This window comes from Anomaloglossus baeobatrachus, chromosome 1 (genome assembly GCF_048569485.1).
Source record: "Anomaloglossus baeobatrachus isolate aAnoBae1 chromosome 1, aAnoBae1.hap1, whole genome shotgun sequence".
NCBI classification, from domain to species: Eukaryota; Metazoa; Chordata; class Amphibia; order Anura; family Aromobatidae; genus Anomaloglossus; species Anomaloglossus baeobatrachus.
The window spans coordinates 583260288-583275818 of record NC_134353.1 but is presented as its reverse complement, the minus strand read 5'-3'; the positions used below and the strand labels follow the sequence as shown (position 1 = coordinate 583275818).

Here is a 15531-nt window from a genome sequence, read left to right as displayed (position 1 = left end):
TAGGCCATTTAGAAAATATATAATGCTATCATGCCTACATTATAGTTTTGCATTCAGCAGCAAGTCTTACTATAAATCCTTCATTATAACTATGTGCTAAGAGTTGGTGTCTGTCGTGTGAAATAAACAAGAGTCTGCGTCTGACATCCAGACATGTTCTGCAGATTTAGATGCGGCTCACATAGGACTGTGGCTTGTATAAGCGCTTGCTGGAAGCCCACCACCCAGTAAAAGTCCATACAGCAACACAATCTGCTAAATAACACCGTCTACACCGTAGAAGACGTCAAAGTCCAAGCACAATATACAGTAATTGTTAGAGCGAGGACAAACATCTTGCACACAGTACACGGTGTGCCAAGGTAGGCAGGCAGAAGAGGTGGACCGGCAAAGGGGGGTGACAGCAGAAGAGGAGACCACTGTGTCTTTTTGGACATGGATGAGGAGTGAGACAAGAAGGTAAACAAGAAGAAGAAATTCAGCATTCATATGTCCAGGGTAGACCAATGCAAAACATGCCATTTTTCCATATGTCCACATATCTTCTCACTCTGACGCCACTAACAAATGTAACATCTTCTTCTAGAATTAGGACTAATGTACTGGAAAATAAACTTACGCATGAAGTTAGGGCACACTGAGACTTGCGGTAGTCATCCAAATTAATTATTTTAAAGCCCTTTTAATTCCATGGTAAGTATGAAACATAAGGTGGAAAATAAGTCCAATAAATATGACGAATTGTGTCAGATTGGCACATTGGAAGGTAAATTCATGAGTTACAACGATAATCTAGGCAACTATAAATACTATGAGGGGTGATATTGTGAAAATGACAGGATGAAAGGGGGAGAAGAAGCCCACTATTAGCACATCATCAGGCAATAATGTGCCAAACTTAGCGCTCACCTTATTGATGCTGTGGTCCACCAAGTGCCGGTAATCCGTCAACATGTCAAATCCATGATCTGTCCTCCCGTCAGTCAATTAAAATCAAAATGCGACAGTTTTCTGTTTGCATGTGAGACGCAGTCTCCGAGACGTACAGGTCCTGCGTTTAATGTGTTGTTCACTACATAATATGCGTACATTCACTGTGACTGAGCCGCCCCCGCCTGTCTGATGGCTCTCGCTCAATGCTGGTGTCGCTGCTCCTGACTTGCACACACACATACACACACACAGAATTGCACTGCCACTACATCAGGCTCCTCCTAACTGGCCCACAGCCCCCTCTCTGCTTCTCTCGCTTCCTTATACTAAGCATTGCATTCTCATACAGAAAGCCAGTGTACTGCAGACATACAGAGCCCATATTATACATTGTGTGCGGCTCACAAGGCCACAGGCAGATCGGCCAGCACTGACTCACAGCTGCAAGCACTGCTGCATGGGAAAACAAAGACCTTTAATGTCTGTGGGGGGAACACCGCAGAATCTGTGTGGGCTTGCACGGGTTAATCCTAGAGCCCCCATCCACAGGACTGGTTGTTAATGAAACTGGGCCGATAATTGAGAACGACAATATAAATAACATCCACATAAACTTAATCGTAGACTGTGAGCCTTCGCGGATAGGGACCTCTCTCCTCCTGTACCTGTCTGTGTCTTGTATTGTTTATGATTATTGTACTTGTCCCTATTATGTATACCCCTTTCACATGTAAAGCGCCATGGAATTGATGGTGCTAAATAAATAATAATAATAATAATAATAATAATAATAATAATAAAACTGCCCCCTTAGCATCTCCTAATTTTCTACCTGCAAGTAGCAAGCAGTGAAGAAAGCCATCAAGTTCAGAGATAAAAGGCATTTATGCAAGGAGAGACTATACATTGTTAAGTGAAACTCACCACTACACTTTTGGCCTCATTCAGACGTCCGATTTTTCCACGTATAAGAAAAATGGACCAATTTTTTGGATCAGAATTTGATGTGAGTGTGGTTCCAGACGAGATAAAAAGGTTCTCCACCTTCTCCATTCTAACCATCCATGAAAATAGTATTGGACTCAGATGTCATCCGAGTGCAGGCAGATTTTTTCACTTGCATTGCTTTGTTCACTTAAATAGACCCTCGGATCAAAATCTGACATGTGTCGGCAATTTTCACGTACATATGGAAAATAACAAACATGAACAGCCCCATAGACTATCACAGATATCATGAAAACCACGTAAAGCACTCATACTGTGAGCCCTCGCGGGCACGGACCTCTATCCTCCTGTACCTGTCTGTGCCTTGTATTGTTTATATTTATTGTACTTGTCCCTATTATGTATACCACTTTCACATGTAAAGCGCCATGGAATAGATGGCGCTATAATAATAAATAATAATATATGCAAAAATCAGACGTCTGAATGAGACCTTATAGAAATGTGTAAGTAAGGACCAGTTCATGGGAGAAAACCCACCAACATAGGAAAGAGCTGATGCTGTTTTGTGGGGAGTAATGGGCTAAAATTCCTCCAAGCAGATGTGCAGGACTACTCAATAATCACCAGAAGCATTTAGATGCAGTTATAGCTACACAAGGAGCTCACATCAGATGTGCTGAAAGAACCAAAGGTTCATAGACGTCTGATGCTCGTGACATTAGATCATTTTCCCTAATAAAAATGGACAGTCTAATATTTTTGGCTCATTTGTTTGATTTACTTCTCTTTATCTACTTTTAGGACTTGTGTGAAAATCAGATGTAGTTTTACGTTAAATTTATACAGAAATGTGGAAAATTCTGAAGGGTTCACAAACTTTCAAGCGCCAGTGTGTGTTTTGGTGAAACTGAGTGGCACATTAACAATGGCTGATGTGTCCTCTGCACTGCACAGTCCCTGGAATGTGAGCAGCCTCTAGTTGTTATGTGAGCTGTTATTGTATTCTTCACTGCCTTGCAGGAATGTTTTGCCTGAGTCTAGCGCCCCCTTGTGTATATTTTTGATTACACAACTAATCGTTAAAGATATAGCAAAGCTAAATTTATTTTGTCTGTTTTTCCTTTTTTTTTGTAACAACCCCCCCCCCCCCCCAATATGACAAATTGGGCTTTAGCATAAAAAGACAAGAGAAATCAAGAATAGAGAACTTGAACCACTACTGATATACTGTATATGCAATGAAGGAACTATTGCAATAAGATACTCTGCAAAGAATGTAGATGGCAAAAGCTGCTGAGCTCAGTGATTGGCTGCAGTGCTGTTAGCGTGATTTCACCGCTGCAGCCAAACAACAGAAAGGGGGGTAGTGGCAAAGATCTGAGGTCAGGTGATTAGTGAAACAGGAAAACCACTCTGAGATTCATTTAGCAAACAGCAATCTCTCCCATAAAAACACATGCATGCTGCGCTCCTCCTGGCATGTATGTGTTCTGTATGAGAAAAGTGGAGTAAACTGCTGCCAGACACCTCAGGGAAAACAAAGGGATCAGGTTTTTACTTTTAAAATACCCTATTTTTTCCCTCCATCATCATGTGGTCTCAATACACATTAGGTAGTCAGCAGATCTAGTTGAATTGACAGGTTTGACTGACTTTACTGACTTTTTTACTGGAAGTTCTGATCCAAGAGTTTATGTTCCTACAGTATAGCTGACATTTCTCAGAGAATATATAAATGGGTTGATATTTAAAGTGGATGTTTGACCATATGAAGCTGCTGATCTAACTGTTGGATAGGTCATCAATATAAATAAATGATATGGGATAGGTTATCAACATCATATCAGTGGGTGTCCTGCCCACAGCACCACCAACGATTATTTGCTACAATCTCCAGCCATGGTCAGATGTAATCATTCCATCGATCTGTACTATGCATCTTCATTCAATTTGTTGTAGTCACTTATTGGTACTATAGAAGAGCTCCTATGTACAGTGGGTACGGAAAGTATTCAGACCCCTTTAAATTTTTCACTCTTTGTTTCATTGCAGCCATTTAGTAAATTCAAAACAGTTCATTTTTTTCTCATTATTGTACACCCTGCACCCCATCTTGACCGAAAAAAACAGAAATGTAGAAATTTTTGTAAATTTATTAAACAAGAAAAACTGGAATATCACATGGTCATAAGTATTCAGACCCTTTGCTCAGACGCTCATATGTAAGTCACATGGTGTCTATTTCCTTGTGATCCTCCTTAAGGCCTCTTTTACACGTACGTGCCTCCGGTACGTGTATGGTCCATTTCCTCACGTACCGGAGACACGTACACACGTAGACCTATGTCTTCCTATGGTGTCGGACACGCGTATGTATTTTCGCTCGGAACATGTATCTGTTCCGTACATATGTGTGTCCGTTTCTTTCTCACGCCGACATGTCCGTTTTATCTCCGGCATCACGTGTGTCACACAGAACGCAATCGGGTCACACGTAACACACACGGATCACACGGATGTGTTCTGTGTGACACGCACTGGAGAAAAGACATATGTCTGCGAGAAAAAAAACAAAAAATTACTCACCTTCTCCAGCCCACCTGCTCTGCCATTGCTGTCACTTGCTGCCGACTGCCGCTCATTATGCTAATTGAATATTCACTTCACTGCTGCCGGAAGCAGCAGCAGCGGGTAGTCGGCAGGACCAGAGACCGAAGATCAGCATCACGGACAGCAACGCCAGGGACAGGTGAGTAGAAAGTTCCCGTTCTCCGTGTGTTATCACGGATAACACACGGAGCACACATGTAGGCCATACACACAGCACACCGATTGCAATATACATCTTTGACACGTCCGTGAAAAACGTGCGTGATTTTCACGGACGTGTAAAAGAGGCCTTAGATGGTTCTACTCCTTCATTGAAGTCCAGCTGTGTTTAATTAAACTGATAGGCTTTGATTTGGAAAGGCACACACCTGTCTATATAAGACCTCACAGCTCACAGTGCATGTCAGACCAAATGAGAATCACAAGGTCAAAGGAGCTGCACAAGGAGCCCAGAAACAGAATTGTGGCAAGGCACAGATCTAGCCAAGGTTACAACAGAATTTCTGCAGTACTCAAGGTTCCTAAGGGTAAAGTGGCCTCCATAATCCTTATATTTAAGAAGTTTGAGACCACCAAAACTCTTCCTCAACCTGGCCATCCAGCCAAACCAAGCAATTGTGGGAGAAGAGTCTTGGCGAGAGAGGTAAAAAAGAACCCCAAGATCACTTTGGCTTAGTTCCAGAGATGCAGTAGGAAGATGGGAGAAAGTTCCACAAAGTCAACTATCACTGCAGTCCTCCACCAGTCAGGCCTTTATGGCAGAGTGGCCCGATGGAAGCCTCTACTCAGTGCAAGACATATGAAAGCCCACGTAGAGTTTGCAAAAAAAACACATGAAGGACTCCCAGACTATGAGAAATAAGATTCTCTGGTCTGATGAGACGAAGATAGAACTTTTTGGTGATAATTCTAAGAGGTATGTTTGGAGAAAACCAGGCACTGCTCATTATCTGCCCAATACAATCCCAACAGTAAAACATGGTGGTGGCAGGATCATGCTATGAGGGTGTTTTTCACCTGCAGGGAGAGGAAGATTGGTTGCAATTGAAGGAAAGATGAATGCGGCCAAGTACAGAGATTTCCTGGAAGATAACCTCTCAGACTTGGCCAAAGCACATAGCTAAAATAATAAAGGAGTGGCTTCAGAACAACTCTATGACCATTCTTGACTGGCCCAGCCAGAACCCTGACCTAAACCCAATTGAGCATCTTTGAACAGACCTGAAAATGGCTGTTCACCAATGTTCACCATTCAACCTGACGGAACTGGAGAGGATCTGCAAAGAAGAATGTGTTAGGACCAGGAGGACGGGTAGGCCCAGGAGGTGGATCCACTGAACTGAGCACCCCACCGAGGGCAAGGTGCCCGGTAGCCGGAGCACTACGGGTAGCAGGACAGTCCGTTCAGAGGAGTGGAGTGAAGAAGTCCCTGGGACCACGGAGTCTCTGAAGGTAGTCCGGGTGACGGAGCTCAGGTTCGGAGGCCGAGATGATGTTAGGCAGAGTCCAGAACCAGCTGAGCGAGGAGGTCGGTCACCACATGGATCCAGGGATCGGAGATGGTAGGGACTGACGAGATGGCGGACAGTCACCGTTCGGGGTTCTGGAAGCGTCAGGACCGGTTGGCGAGACAGGAGCGACTCTACAAGAGAGATAGGTAAGTACGGGACAAGGCACAGGAAGACCTGACTCCTAGCTTAGCAAACACGAAGAACAGGCCCCGCCCACTTGGAAAGGATCCCCCTATATACCCTGTACCTGAATCTTCAATATCCTGTTGGAGGACGCTGGCCCTTTAAGAGAGGGTCAATGACTGTGCGCGCGCCCTAATGCGCATGCGCGAGGCCCGGGTGCCAGAAGCCAGAGCAGGAAGCGGTGCACAGGAGGCAGGAGTGCCGGGCTGGCTCAGCATTGCAGACGGGCGCCGGGAGCGGGGACCGGGTTGCCTGGAGGACGCAGGTGAGGGAGCATGGAGGCTGTGGAGCGGGGGACCGGGAAGCGTGGCACGGGAGCGGGGAAGTATGGCACGGGAGCCGGGAAGCGTGGCAGGGGAGCCGGGGAGCATGGCACGGGAGCTGGGGAGCGTGACAGAATGTCAGAGGATCCCCAAATCCATGTGTGAAAAACTTGTTGCATCATTCCCAAGAAGACTCATGGCTGTACTAGCTCAAAAGGGTGCTTCTACTCCATATGGGCAAAGGGTCTGAGATGAGTGGATCGATGTGTGGAGGATTGAGTTTAACCGCTTTATGATCGGCCGATTTCGCACTTTCTGGTTTTTTTTCACCATTCTTCTTCCAAGAGACGTAACTTTTTTATTTTTCAGTCAATATGGTCATGTTAGGGCTCGTTTTTTTGTAGAACATGTTGTACTTTTAAATGAAATCATGAGTTTTACCATATAGTGTACTGGAAAACGGCAAAAAATTCCAAATGCGGAAGAATTGCAAAAAAAAGTGCGGCATCACTATTGTTTTTGAGATATTTTATTCACTGTGTTTCCTTTTTGGTAAAACTGTTGTGTTGGTGTGATGCCTCAGGTTGGTACGAGTTCATAGACACCAAACATGTATAGGTTAACTTTTATCCAAGGGCTTAAAAAAATCAGAAGTTTGTCCGAAAAAAGTGGCGTAAGTTTTACACCATATTCCGTGACCTGTAGCATTCTCATTTTTCGGGATCTATGGCTCAGTGTTGCTTATTTTTTGCGTCTCGAGCTGTCGTTTTTAACGGAACCACTCTTTGCGCAGATGCTATGTTTTGATCTCCTGTTATTGCATTTAGCTCAAAATTTGTGGCGACCAAAAAATGTAATTTTGGTGTTTGGATTTTGTTTGCCGCTATGCCATTTACCGATCAGATTAATTGATTTTATATTTTGATAGATTGGGCATTTCTGAACGCAGTGATACCAAATGTGTGTATATTGTTTTATTTTTTTAACCCTTCGATTTTCAATGGGGCGAAAGGGTGGTGATTTGAACTTTTATTTTTTTTCATTTTTTAAAACATTTTTTACAACTTTTTATAAACTCTTTTTTAAATTTTACTAGGTCCCCTAGGGGACTATATGGATCAATAGTCTGATCGCTCTTCCATATCTGCTGATCACAGCTACACAGCTGTGAACACCAGATATGATCATTTCCTGTCTCACGCAGCTCTCGGCCGGGTGAAACAGTAGGTGAGTCATGTGAGGTACAGGAGTCATCACATGACCGTGTGCTACTATGACAACCACGTCATGTGACTTCCGGTAGCGGCAGTGAGTAAACATTTACCGCGGTCGTGATTATAATGGCGCTGTGAGATATTGACAGCATCATTTAAGGGTTTAAACGGCACGGGCGGATAACTATTCCGCTCGTGCCTAGCAGGCACACATCGTAGCTGTATATATCAGCTGAGATGTTCGCCGATCTTCCGCTGCTGCCGGCAGCAGCAGCGGGAGATTAACACTATGACCGCTAAGACTTAATTTTACCACCCGCGGTCATTGAGGGTTTAAGACAAATTTATTGAAAATTGTGGTTTCGAATTAGAACACTGAGATTTTTTTCATTTTATTCATGGTTTACAAAAACAAAAACAAAACTTGTCTGGCATCATTTTCCATACATCTGAAGCATAAGAGAGCGGACTGATGTCTTTTATGTGTCCTGTGGCTATGACATCTGATGGATTAATATACCATGTACAATGGTGGTCAGTACCTGGGCCATCACAGATCAATGGTTTCCAGCAGAAATGTTTGTAAGGTAGAGTCATTTTCCATATTCAGAGTCACTGGTTAAGTTGCACTCTTTTGTCGAGTGTAAGCTCTTATGGTCAGCAAGATCTTTTCTCTCTCTCTTTCTCCTGTACAGTGTAAAGGGCACTTTACACGCTGCAATATTGATATTGCTAGTGAGAGTACCCGCCCCCTCGGTTGTGCGTCACAACATCGCTAGTCCCCGTCACACATACTTACCTGCCTAGCGACGTCGCTGTTGCCGGCGAACCGCCTCCTTTCTAAGAGGGCGGTTCGTGTGGCGTCACAGCGACGTCACTAAGCGGCCGCCCAATAGAAGCGGAGGGGCGGAGATGAGCAGGACGAACATCCCGCCCACCTCCTTCCTTCCTTCTTTTCCGGTGGACGCAGGTAAAGAGATGTTCGTCGTTCCTGCGGTGTCACACACAGCGATGTGTGGTGCCGCAGGAACGACGAACAACCAGCTGCATGCACCACCAACGATATTATGAAAAGGAGTGACGTGTCACCGATCAACAATTTTTGACGTGTATGCGATCGTTGATCGTCGCTCCAAGGTGTCACATGCTGCGATGTCGCTAACGACGCCGGATGTGCGCCACTAACGACGTTACCCCGACGATATATCGTTAGCGATGTCGCAGCGTGTAAAGCACCCTTAAGACCTTGTGATCATAGGGGTCCTCTCCCTGACATTTAGATTGTAAGCGCTTATGATTAGCAGGCTTCCCTCTCTCTCCTATACAATGTAAGATCTTATGGTCAGCAGGGTTCTCTCTCCTCTCCCACACGTGTATTTTCCGAGCAATTACATTCTTTTCAGTTTTGAAATTCGCACAAATTTATTTGCCGCAAACAAAATATTTTGGAAAATTCTGTAAAAATGGCAAATTTGAATTTCTTAAGATCCACTCATCTGAAATTTATAGCAATAGAATCACAAGAACTGTGATCACATATTGTTATATTGTTTTGACAAAAAATTCTACGTAACTGAAAGCAAAGATCTTCAAAATGTTGTCTTGGATTCTTTGGATACAAAGTGTGATGAGGAGGAACCCAGCAACCAAGCCAAGCAACTGAATATTGTACTAGTGCACTTAGGCGGGCTTTGCACACTACGACATCGTAGGTGCGATGTCGGTGGGGTCAAATTGAAAGTGACGCACATCCGGCATCGCATGCGACATCGCAGTGTGTGAAGCCTAGATGATACGATTAACGAGCGCAAAAGCGTCGTAATCGTATCATCGGTGCAGCGTCGGCGTAATCCATAATTACGCTGACGCGACGGTCCGATGTTGTTCCTCGCTCCTGCGGCAGCACACATCGCTGTGTGTGAAGTCGCAGGAGCGAGGAACATCTCCTACCGGCGTCACCGCGGCTTCCGTAGGTTATGCGGAAGGAAGGAGGTGGGCGGGATGTTTACATCCTGCTCATCTCCACCCCTCCGCTCCTATTGGCTGCCTGCCGTGTGACGTCGCAGTGACGCCGCACGACCCGCCCCCTTAATAAGGAGGCGGGTCGCCGGCCAGAGCGATGGTCGCAGGGCAGGTGAGTGCATGTGAAGCCGGCGTAGCGAAAATTTTCGCTACGCCAGCTTTCACAAGATATTGTACCTGCGACGGGGGCGGGGACTATCGCGTGCGACAACGCAGCATCGGCTTGCGATGTCGCAACGTGCAAAGCCCGCCTTACTGTATTCCTCCATTTATACTTGGCAATGTTGGTAAAAGGACTCCTGAAGAATTAGTACAGTTACAATCAGGGTCGTATTTGGCGTTCATACTGCCCTATGTATTTTAAGTGGTTACGCCCTCTACTGATAAGTCACACTAAGGGGTACTTTACACGCTGCGACATCGCTACCGATATATCGTCGGGGTCACGTGATTAGTGACGCACATTCGGCGCCGGTAGCGACAACGCAGCGTGTAACAATACTGAGTGACGATTAACAATCGCAAAATCGTTCCAAAACAGTGATCGTTGACACATCGTTCATTTCCTTAATATCGCTGCTGCCACCGGTACGAAGTTGTTCGTCGTTCCTGCGGCATCACATCGCTATGTGTGACACCGCAGGAACAACGAACATCTCCTTACCTGTGTCCACCGGCAATGCGGAAGGAAGGAGGTGGGCGGGATGTTACGTCCCGCTCATCTCCGCCCCTCTGCTTTTATTGGGCGGCCGCTTAGTGACGCCTCAGTAACGTCGCTATGACGCCGAACGCACCTCCCCCTTGAGGGAGGGATTGTTCGGCAGTCACAGTGATGTCGCTGACAAGGTATGTCCGTGTGACGCTGCCGTAGCGATAATGTTCGCTACGGCAGCGAGCACCAAATGTCGCACGAGCGACGGGGGCGGGAGCTATCGCGCTCAACATTGCTAGCAATCGCTAGCGATGTCGCAGCGTATAAAGCACCCTTAAGGATATACGCACATGACATCTAAGGCAGATCTGCTCTGAAATCCGCTTGAAAAATTGCCAAATATATGCTAAACAGAATAGCCATCTGCACTGCATGTAAGAACAAGTTGCTGTAAAGATTTTGAGCTTCTTTTAAGTGTATCAGGTTGCCAAAGATGCAAAGCGGTTAAAAGAAGTGATCGGTCCATTTTCCTGTGGGCTTCTGGTTGGAAGCCACTTACTAATTTCTGTAATTCAAATAATTTAAGTAAAAAAAAACAAAATAGCTAAATGATGTCAGGAAAGATGACTAAAAAAAATGCAAGACAAGTCACTTCAGGAGTCAGGACAAAATAGACTCTGGTGTGTTCAGAAGAGTCTTCTGACCGAAAAACTTGCAGGGTTTGCAGATCTCAAGACATTGAGTGCACATACTGTATGTAGCTCCCCTGAAAACCTCAGGGCACTACAGGGAACTGCATCCTCTTGGGGATGCAGAACCTACCCCCTGGGACCTGGAGCACCAGTGCCAATTCCACCAACACACATCTAAAATCCTAGTTCTCCTCTCCACACTGGGGAAAGAGGGTTAACCATGTAAGTGGATGGTCGCCATGGGAACGAGTCCCTGGGTATAGCCAGCCTGGTGGGAGGGGTCAGGCAGTCAGTGGCAGTCTAGAAGTTGGGAGCACACAGGAGAGGTGTGCGGACATGCCTGAGCTGGGTCCATGTAACGGTGACCCCGGGTGCACAGAAGAGAGGTAGCCAGGATGGGTACCGGGATACTGCTGGGACCGGAGCACGCACGGGGCACAGGGCCCTAGGTCAAATGTCAAGTTTCAAACGGTTTGATAAATACCTGCACGGTGAGGAAGCCTTCACGAACTTCATCGTACCAAATAATCCGGGGGCATGAGCAGTAAACTAGGATCGGGGTTCGGACACTTACCTCCCCGCAGGGTCTGCATTACCCGCCGTATGGAGAAGGAGACTGTACCCCAAAAGGGACAGTCGGGGTTCCCAAACGCTCCATGCTACGGGGACTCAATCTACAGAGAGTGACGGGGATAGAGCAACCTGGGTCACTACATTGGCGGTGATACTCCTGCGACCGGAACCAGCAAGCCGAGGGTCCATGTGAGTAAAGACTTAAAGTTAACCTGGTGTGGTCTCCATCATTATACACCATACATCTCCCAGGCATAGCCGTTCCTGCGGAAGGCCTACCACCATAGCTGCCACTATCACCATCCCTGGGAGTACCCACGTTGAGCAGCGACGGTTCTCCATTCTTAACCGCAACCCGCAGGTGGCGTCATGAACATTAACTCTATTACCCCCTGTAAACACCCCCTTTTATTAAGCGTCCCCAGGGCACGGGACCGGGCAACGGCCACCTGAAGTGACATTCCCGCTTGCAACCGCCCGGGACAGAGTACCCCCTTCCCTGGTTGACACACATACTGTACCCTAAAAGTACAAATACGCTTTAGATAGGAACTAAGGCACCCATACATATTAAATATGGACAGGTTTGTCCGACAGTCTAATGTGTTTGCTGCCTGATATGAGATTGTTGATCCTTTTGTTCTCTAAAGGCTGCTTTACATGCTTCAATTTCTCGTGTAATCGCATTTGCGATCGCACCTGCCCCCATCGTTTGTGCGATATGGGCAATTTGTTGCCCGTGTCGCACAAAGTCGTAAACTCCCGTCACACGTACTTACCTTCCAAACGACCTCGCTGTGGGCGGCGAACATCCTCTTCCTGAAGGAGGAGGGACGTTCGGCGTCACCGCGACGTCACACAGCGGCCGGCCAATAGTAGCGGAGGGGCGGAGATGAGCGGGACGTAAACATCCCACCCACCTTTTTCCTTCCACATTGCCAGCGGGACGCAGGAAAGCTGCAGTTCATCGTTCCCGGGGTGTCACATGGAGCGATGTGTGCTGCCCCGGGAACGATGAACAACCGGCGCAGAGAAGGACGTAGCATATTTAGAAAATGAGCGATGTGTCAACGAGCAACGATAAGGTGAGTATTTTTGCTCGTTAACAGACTCTCGTAGCTGTCACATGCTACGATATGTCAAACGGCGCCGGATGTGCGTCACTTACGACGTGACCCCGACGACATATCGTAGCGTGTAAAGCCCACTTAAGGTGATGAGCCATATGTCTTGCAGTGACTCTCCCATAGAGAACACAGGCACTCTTGGCAGAGAACCCTCCTGTGTATGGGAGTGAGATAGCTAACTGAATGATCAGACAGCTGTCTATAGATTACAGGGGGCTCTAGTCAAATACTTGTTCAGCTGACATATGGCCTCATTCAGACACCTGTATTTTTAGTCCAGCACACTGACCCTATACTGATCTAGTTTCAAGTGTAATAGATTAAAAATTTCTACATGAATACATCACTTTGTGCTGTTTACACATGTGCTGCTAAGAACAATGTTAGTCTATGTGTACAGGTCGATCATGTTAACAATTATTTTGTGCACATGAAACTGAGGGTACAGCCTGTGATCTAGGTACCTTATAGGTTCTCTTGATGCCTTGATGAATTTTCACAGTTTCAGCTCATCTCTGCAGACATCCCTCTTCTCTGGTCTTCTGCAGCATATTCGACATGGTACCCTTAAAAATAATAATTTTATTAAAATGACATCCGAATAAGAATAACCACCCATGTGTCGCGGGCGGAGGAGGGGACGCTGCGCTCACCCACTGCTCGGGTCCGGCTGCTGCTGCTGCTCGGTGGTGGCTCGAGCGGTGGGCCGGATCCCGGGGACTCGAGCGGCACTACTCGCCCGTGAGTGAAAAGGGGGATGGTTGTGGGGGATTTATTGTCCGTGACGCCACCCACGGTTGTGGTGAGGTTGTGACACCACCACTGCTCTGAACGGGGATCCCGGGAGCGATGACAGGGAGCAGCTTGGATGTTGTTTTGCCCCTCCGTGGGTAGGGGGGTTGGTTGTCCGGGGGCCCGGTGAGGGGAGGATGGCAGGTGGGTTACGGGACCTGGTGAGGTGCAGGGTCACGGGGGCAGCGCGATGCCGCACGGCACAGTGGTACTCACTCAGCCAATGATGAACACAAAGTCTCCGGTAAAACAAACGGCTGGATGGACGGGTCCCACAGACGGCTGTGGTGGTTCTTCTCCTGGTAGGTTGGTGGTGACTGCCTTTCCCTGCACCTGTGTTGTGTTCTCGTTTCTGGTGGCTTCCCACTGGTAACCCGCTCCCCAGCTTGGATGGAGGCTGAGGGAGCCCCTTTTGCCCGCAGGCTCTGGCCCTGGGAACTGTAGCCTTGGCGGTGACTGTATTTCCCTTCATGGTTTGAGCTGTTGCCTTCAATCAGGTCTTGACTGCTGGGAAACCCCGGAGGTTCCCTTCGATAACGGATTTGACCGGTTTTACGGCGACTCCAAGCCTGGTCGGGGTCCGTTGGCCCTGCCGAATGGTGCTGGCTTCTCTTCGCTCCCCGATCCGGTACCGGCGGGCCACCGCCCGTCCCCGGTCCTTACGGTTCACGTCAATCTGCCTCGCCTGCAGACGGTCACCACAGTCTGCCAACCTTGCTGTATGTGCCCGGGCCACGCACCCGGACACGGTCAGTCTCCTCCACTGCCACTTCACTCTTCCACTCTAAAACTGTTCTGACTTCCTTTTCCCGCCTCCACAACTGTGAACTCCTCGGTGGGTGGGGCCAACCGCCTGGCTCCACCCCCTGGTGTGGACATCAGCCCCTGGAGGGAGGCAACAAGGATTTTTGTCTGACTTCGGTGTGCCTATCCGGGGTGTGGGGTGTGTTGTTGCAGTACCTGTGACGACCTGGCTTGTCCAGGGCGCCACACATGCTGTGCTTTAAATTAGCTCTATAATGAGTTCCCTATGTGACGCCCCTGAATTAGTCAGGGTGTCACAAGGTACTGCACCCTCTTTATTATGTGGTGCAGGACTCAACCCCTCTTGGTTCTGGGTTCCCAACCTATGCTACTGCATCCATCCGCATCCAAATCCCAACCATACCTCACACCACACCCTGTCAGACACACCAGTGGGCTGCTTAGCTGGAATAGGGTCGCCCACCTAGGAGTCAAGTAGGCTGGTGAGAGGGATGTGAGAGAGAAGAGTGTTAGCCCTCGAGACCCCAGTCCAGAACCAAGTTGCCTGAGCGGGTTCAGTCTCTTTCAGGGGACCCGCGTCCATGGGGACCCCTGAACCCCCGGAGGATCGCCACCGGTTACGGTAGTGGCGGGCCTGGGCCATCCCTTTCCTCCAGGCCCATCTTCCCAAATCAGCCTCTCCGGAGGCGGTAACAGTTTCAAGCCAAACATTATTTACATCCCACCAGTTTGTGGTTGCCCTGCCAGTTCTCGGGCTTGTCCGTAAGAAGTCCCTTATGCAAACGGTTGCAGAAAGTCCCTACGGGGACTAGTTGCCGGCAACGGCCGGTTTAATCACGGTTCCAATTAGATAAACTTCGGTTGATCCATCTTATCATTCAAACTTCTATCTGTACACTCAACACACAAAGCCCCCTTTAAAGAGTAGTTTCCCTGTACCTAAGTGGGGGTCTACCTAGGTTGGGACGGGTGGACCTTTGGGGTCCAGTGTCAGTGGTGGCAGGCAGTGGGGCAGAGGGAACAACTAGTTCCTCCTCCCTGCTATCGTGTGGGGCAGGCGGAGGCGTAGGGGAGCTGGGTATAGGTACATCCCTGGGCACTGGCTCCTGGTCGATCACTTCCATCACTTCCTCATCCACGGGTTGTGGGAACAGTATCACTGGAAGAATCATCGCGCCGTTCTGCGTAGGCCAGTCTGCCGGGAAATCACCCATCATGGTATGGATTACCTCTTTTTCTTTCT

At 47.8% G+C, this 15531-nt stretch overlaps 1 protein-coding gene across 1 annotated transcript in view; it reads right to left on the bottom strand.

The window, feature by feature from the left end:
* The window catches only part of PIP5K1B (phosphatidylinositol-4-phosphate 5-kinase type 1 beta), a 234410-nt gene extending 233109 nt beyond the window's left edge, over nucleotides 1-1301 (bottom strand). The window contains exon 1 of the mRNA XM_075317790.1: nucleotides 910-1301. The gene's annotated coding sequence lies outside the window, so the exon portion shown is untranslated. The remainder of the gene's footprint in view (nucleotides 1-909) is intronic.
* Between the last annotated feature and the right edge of the window lie 14230 nt (nucleotides 1302-15531).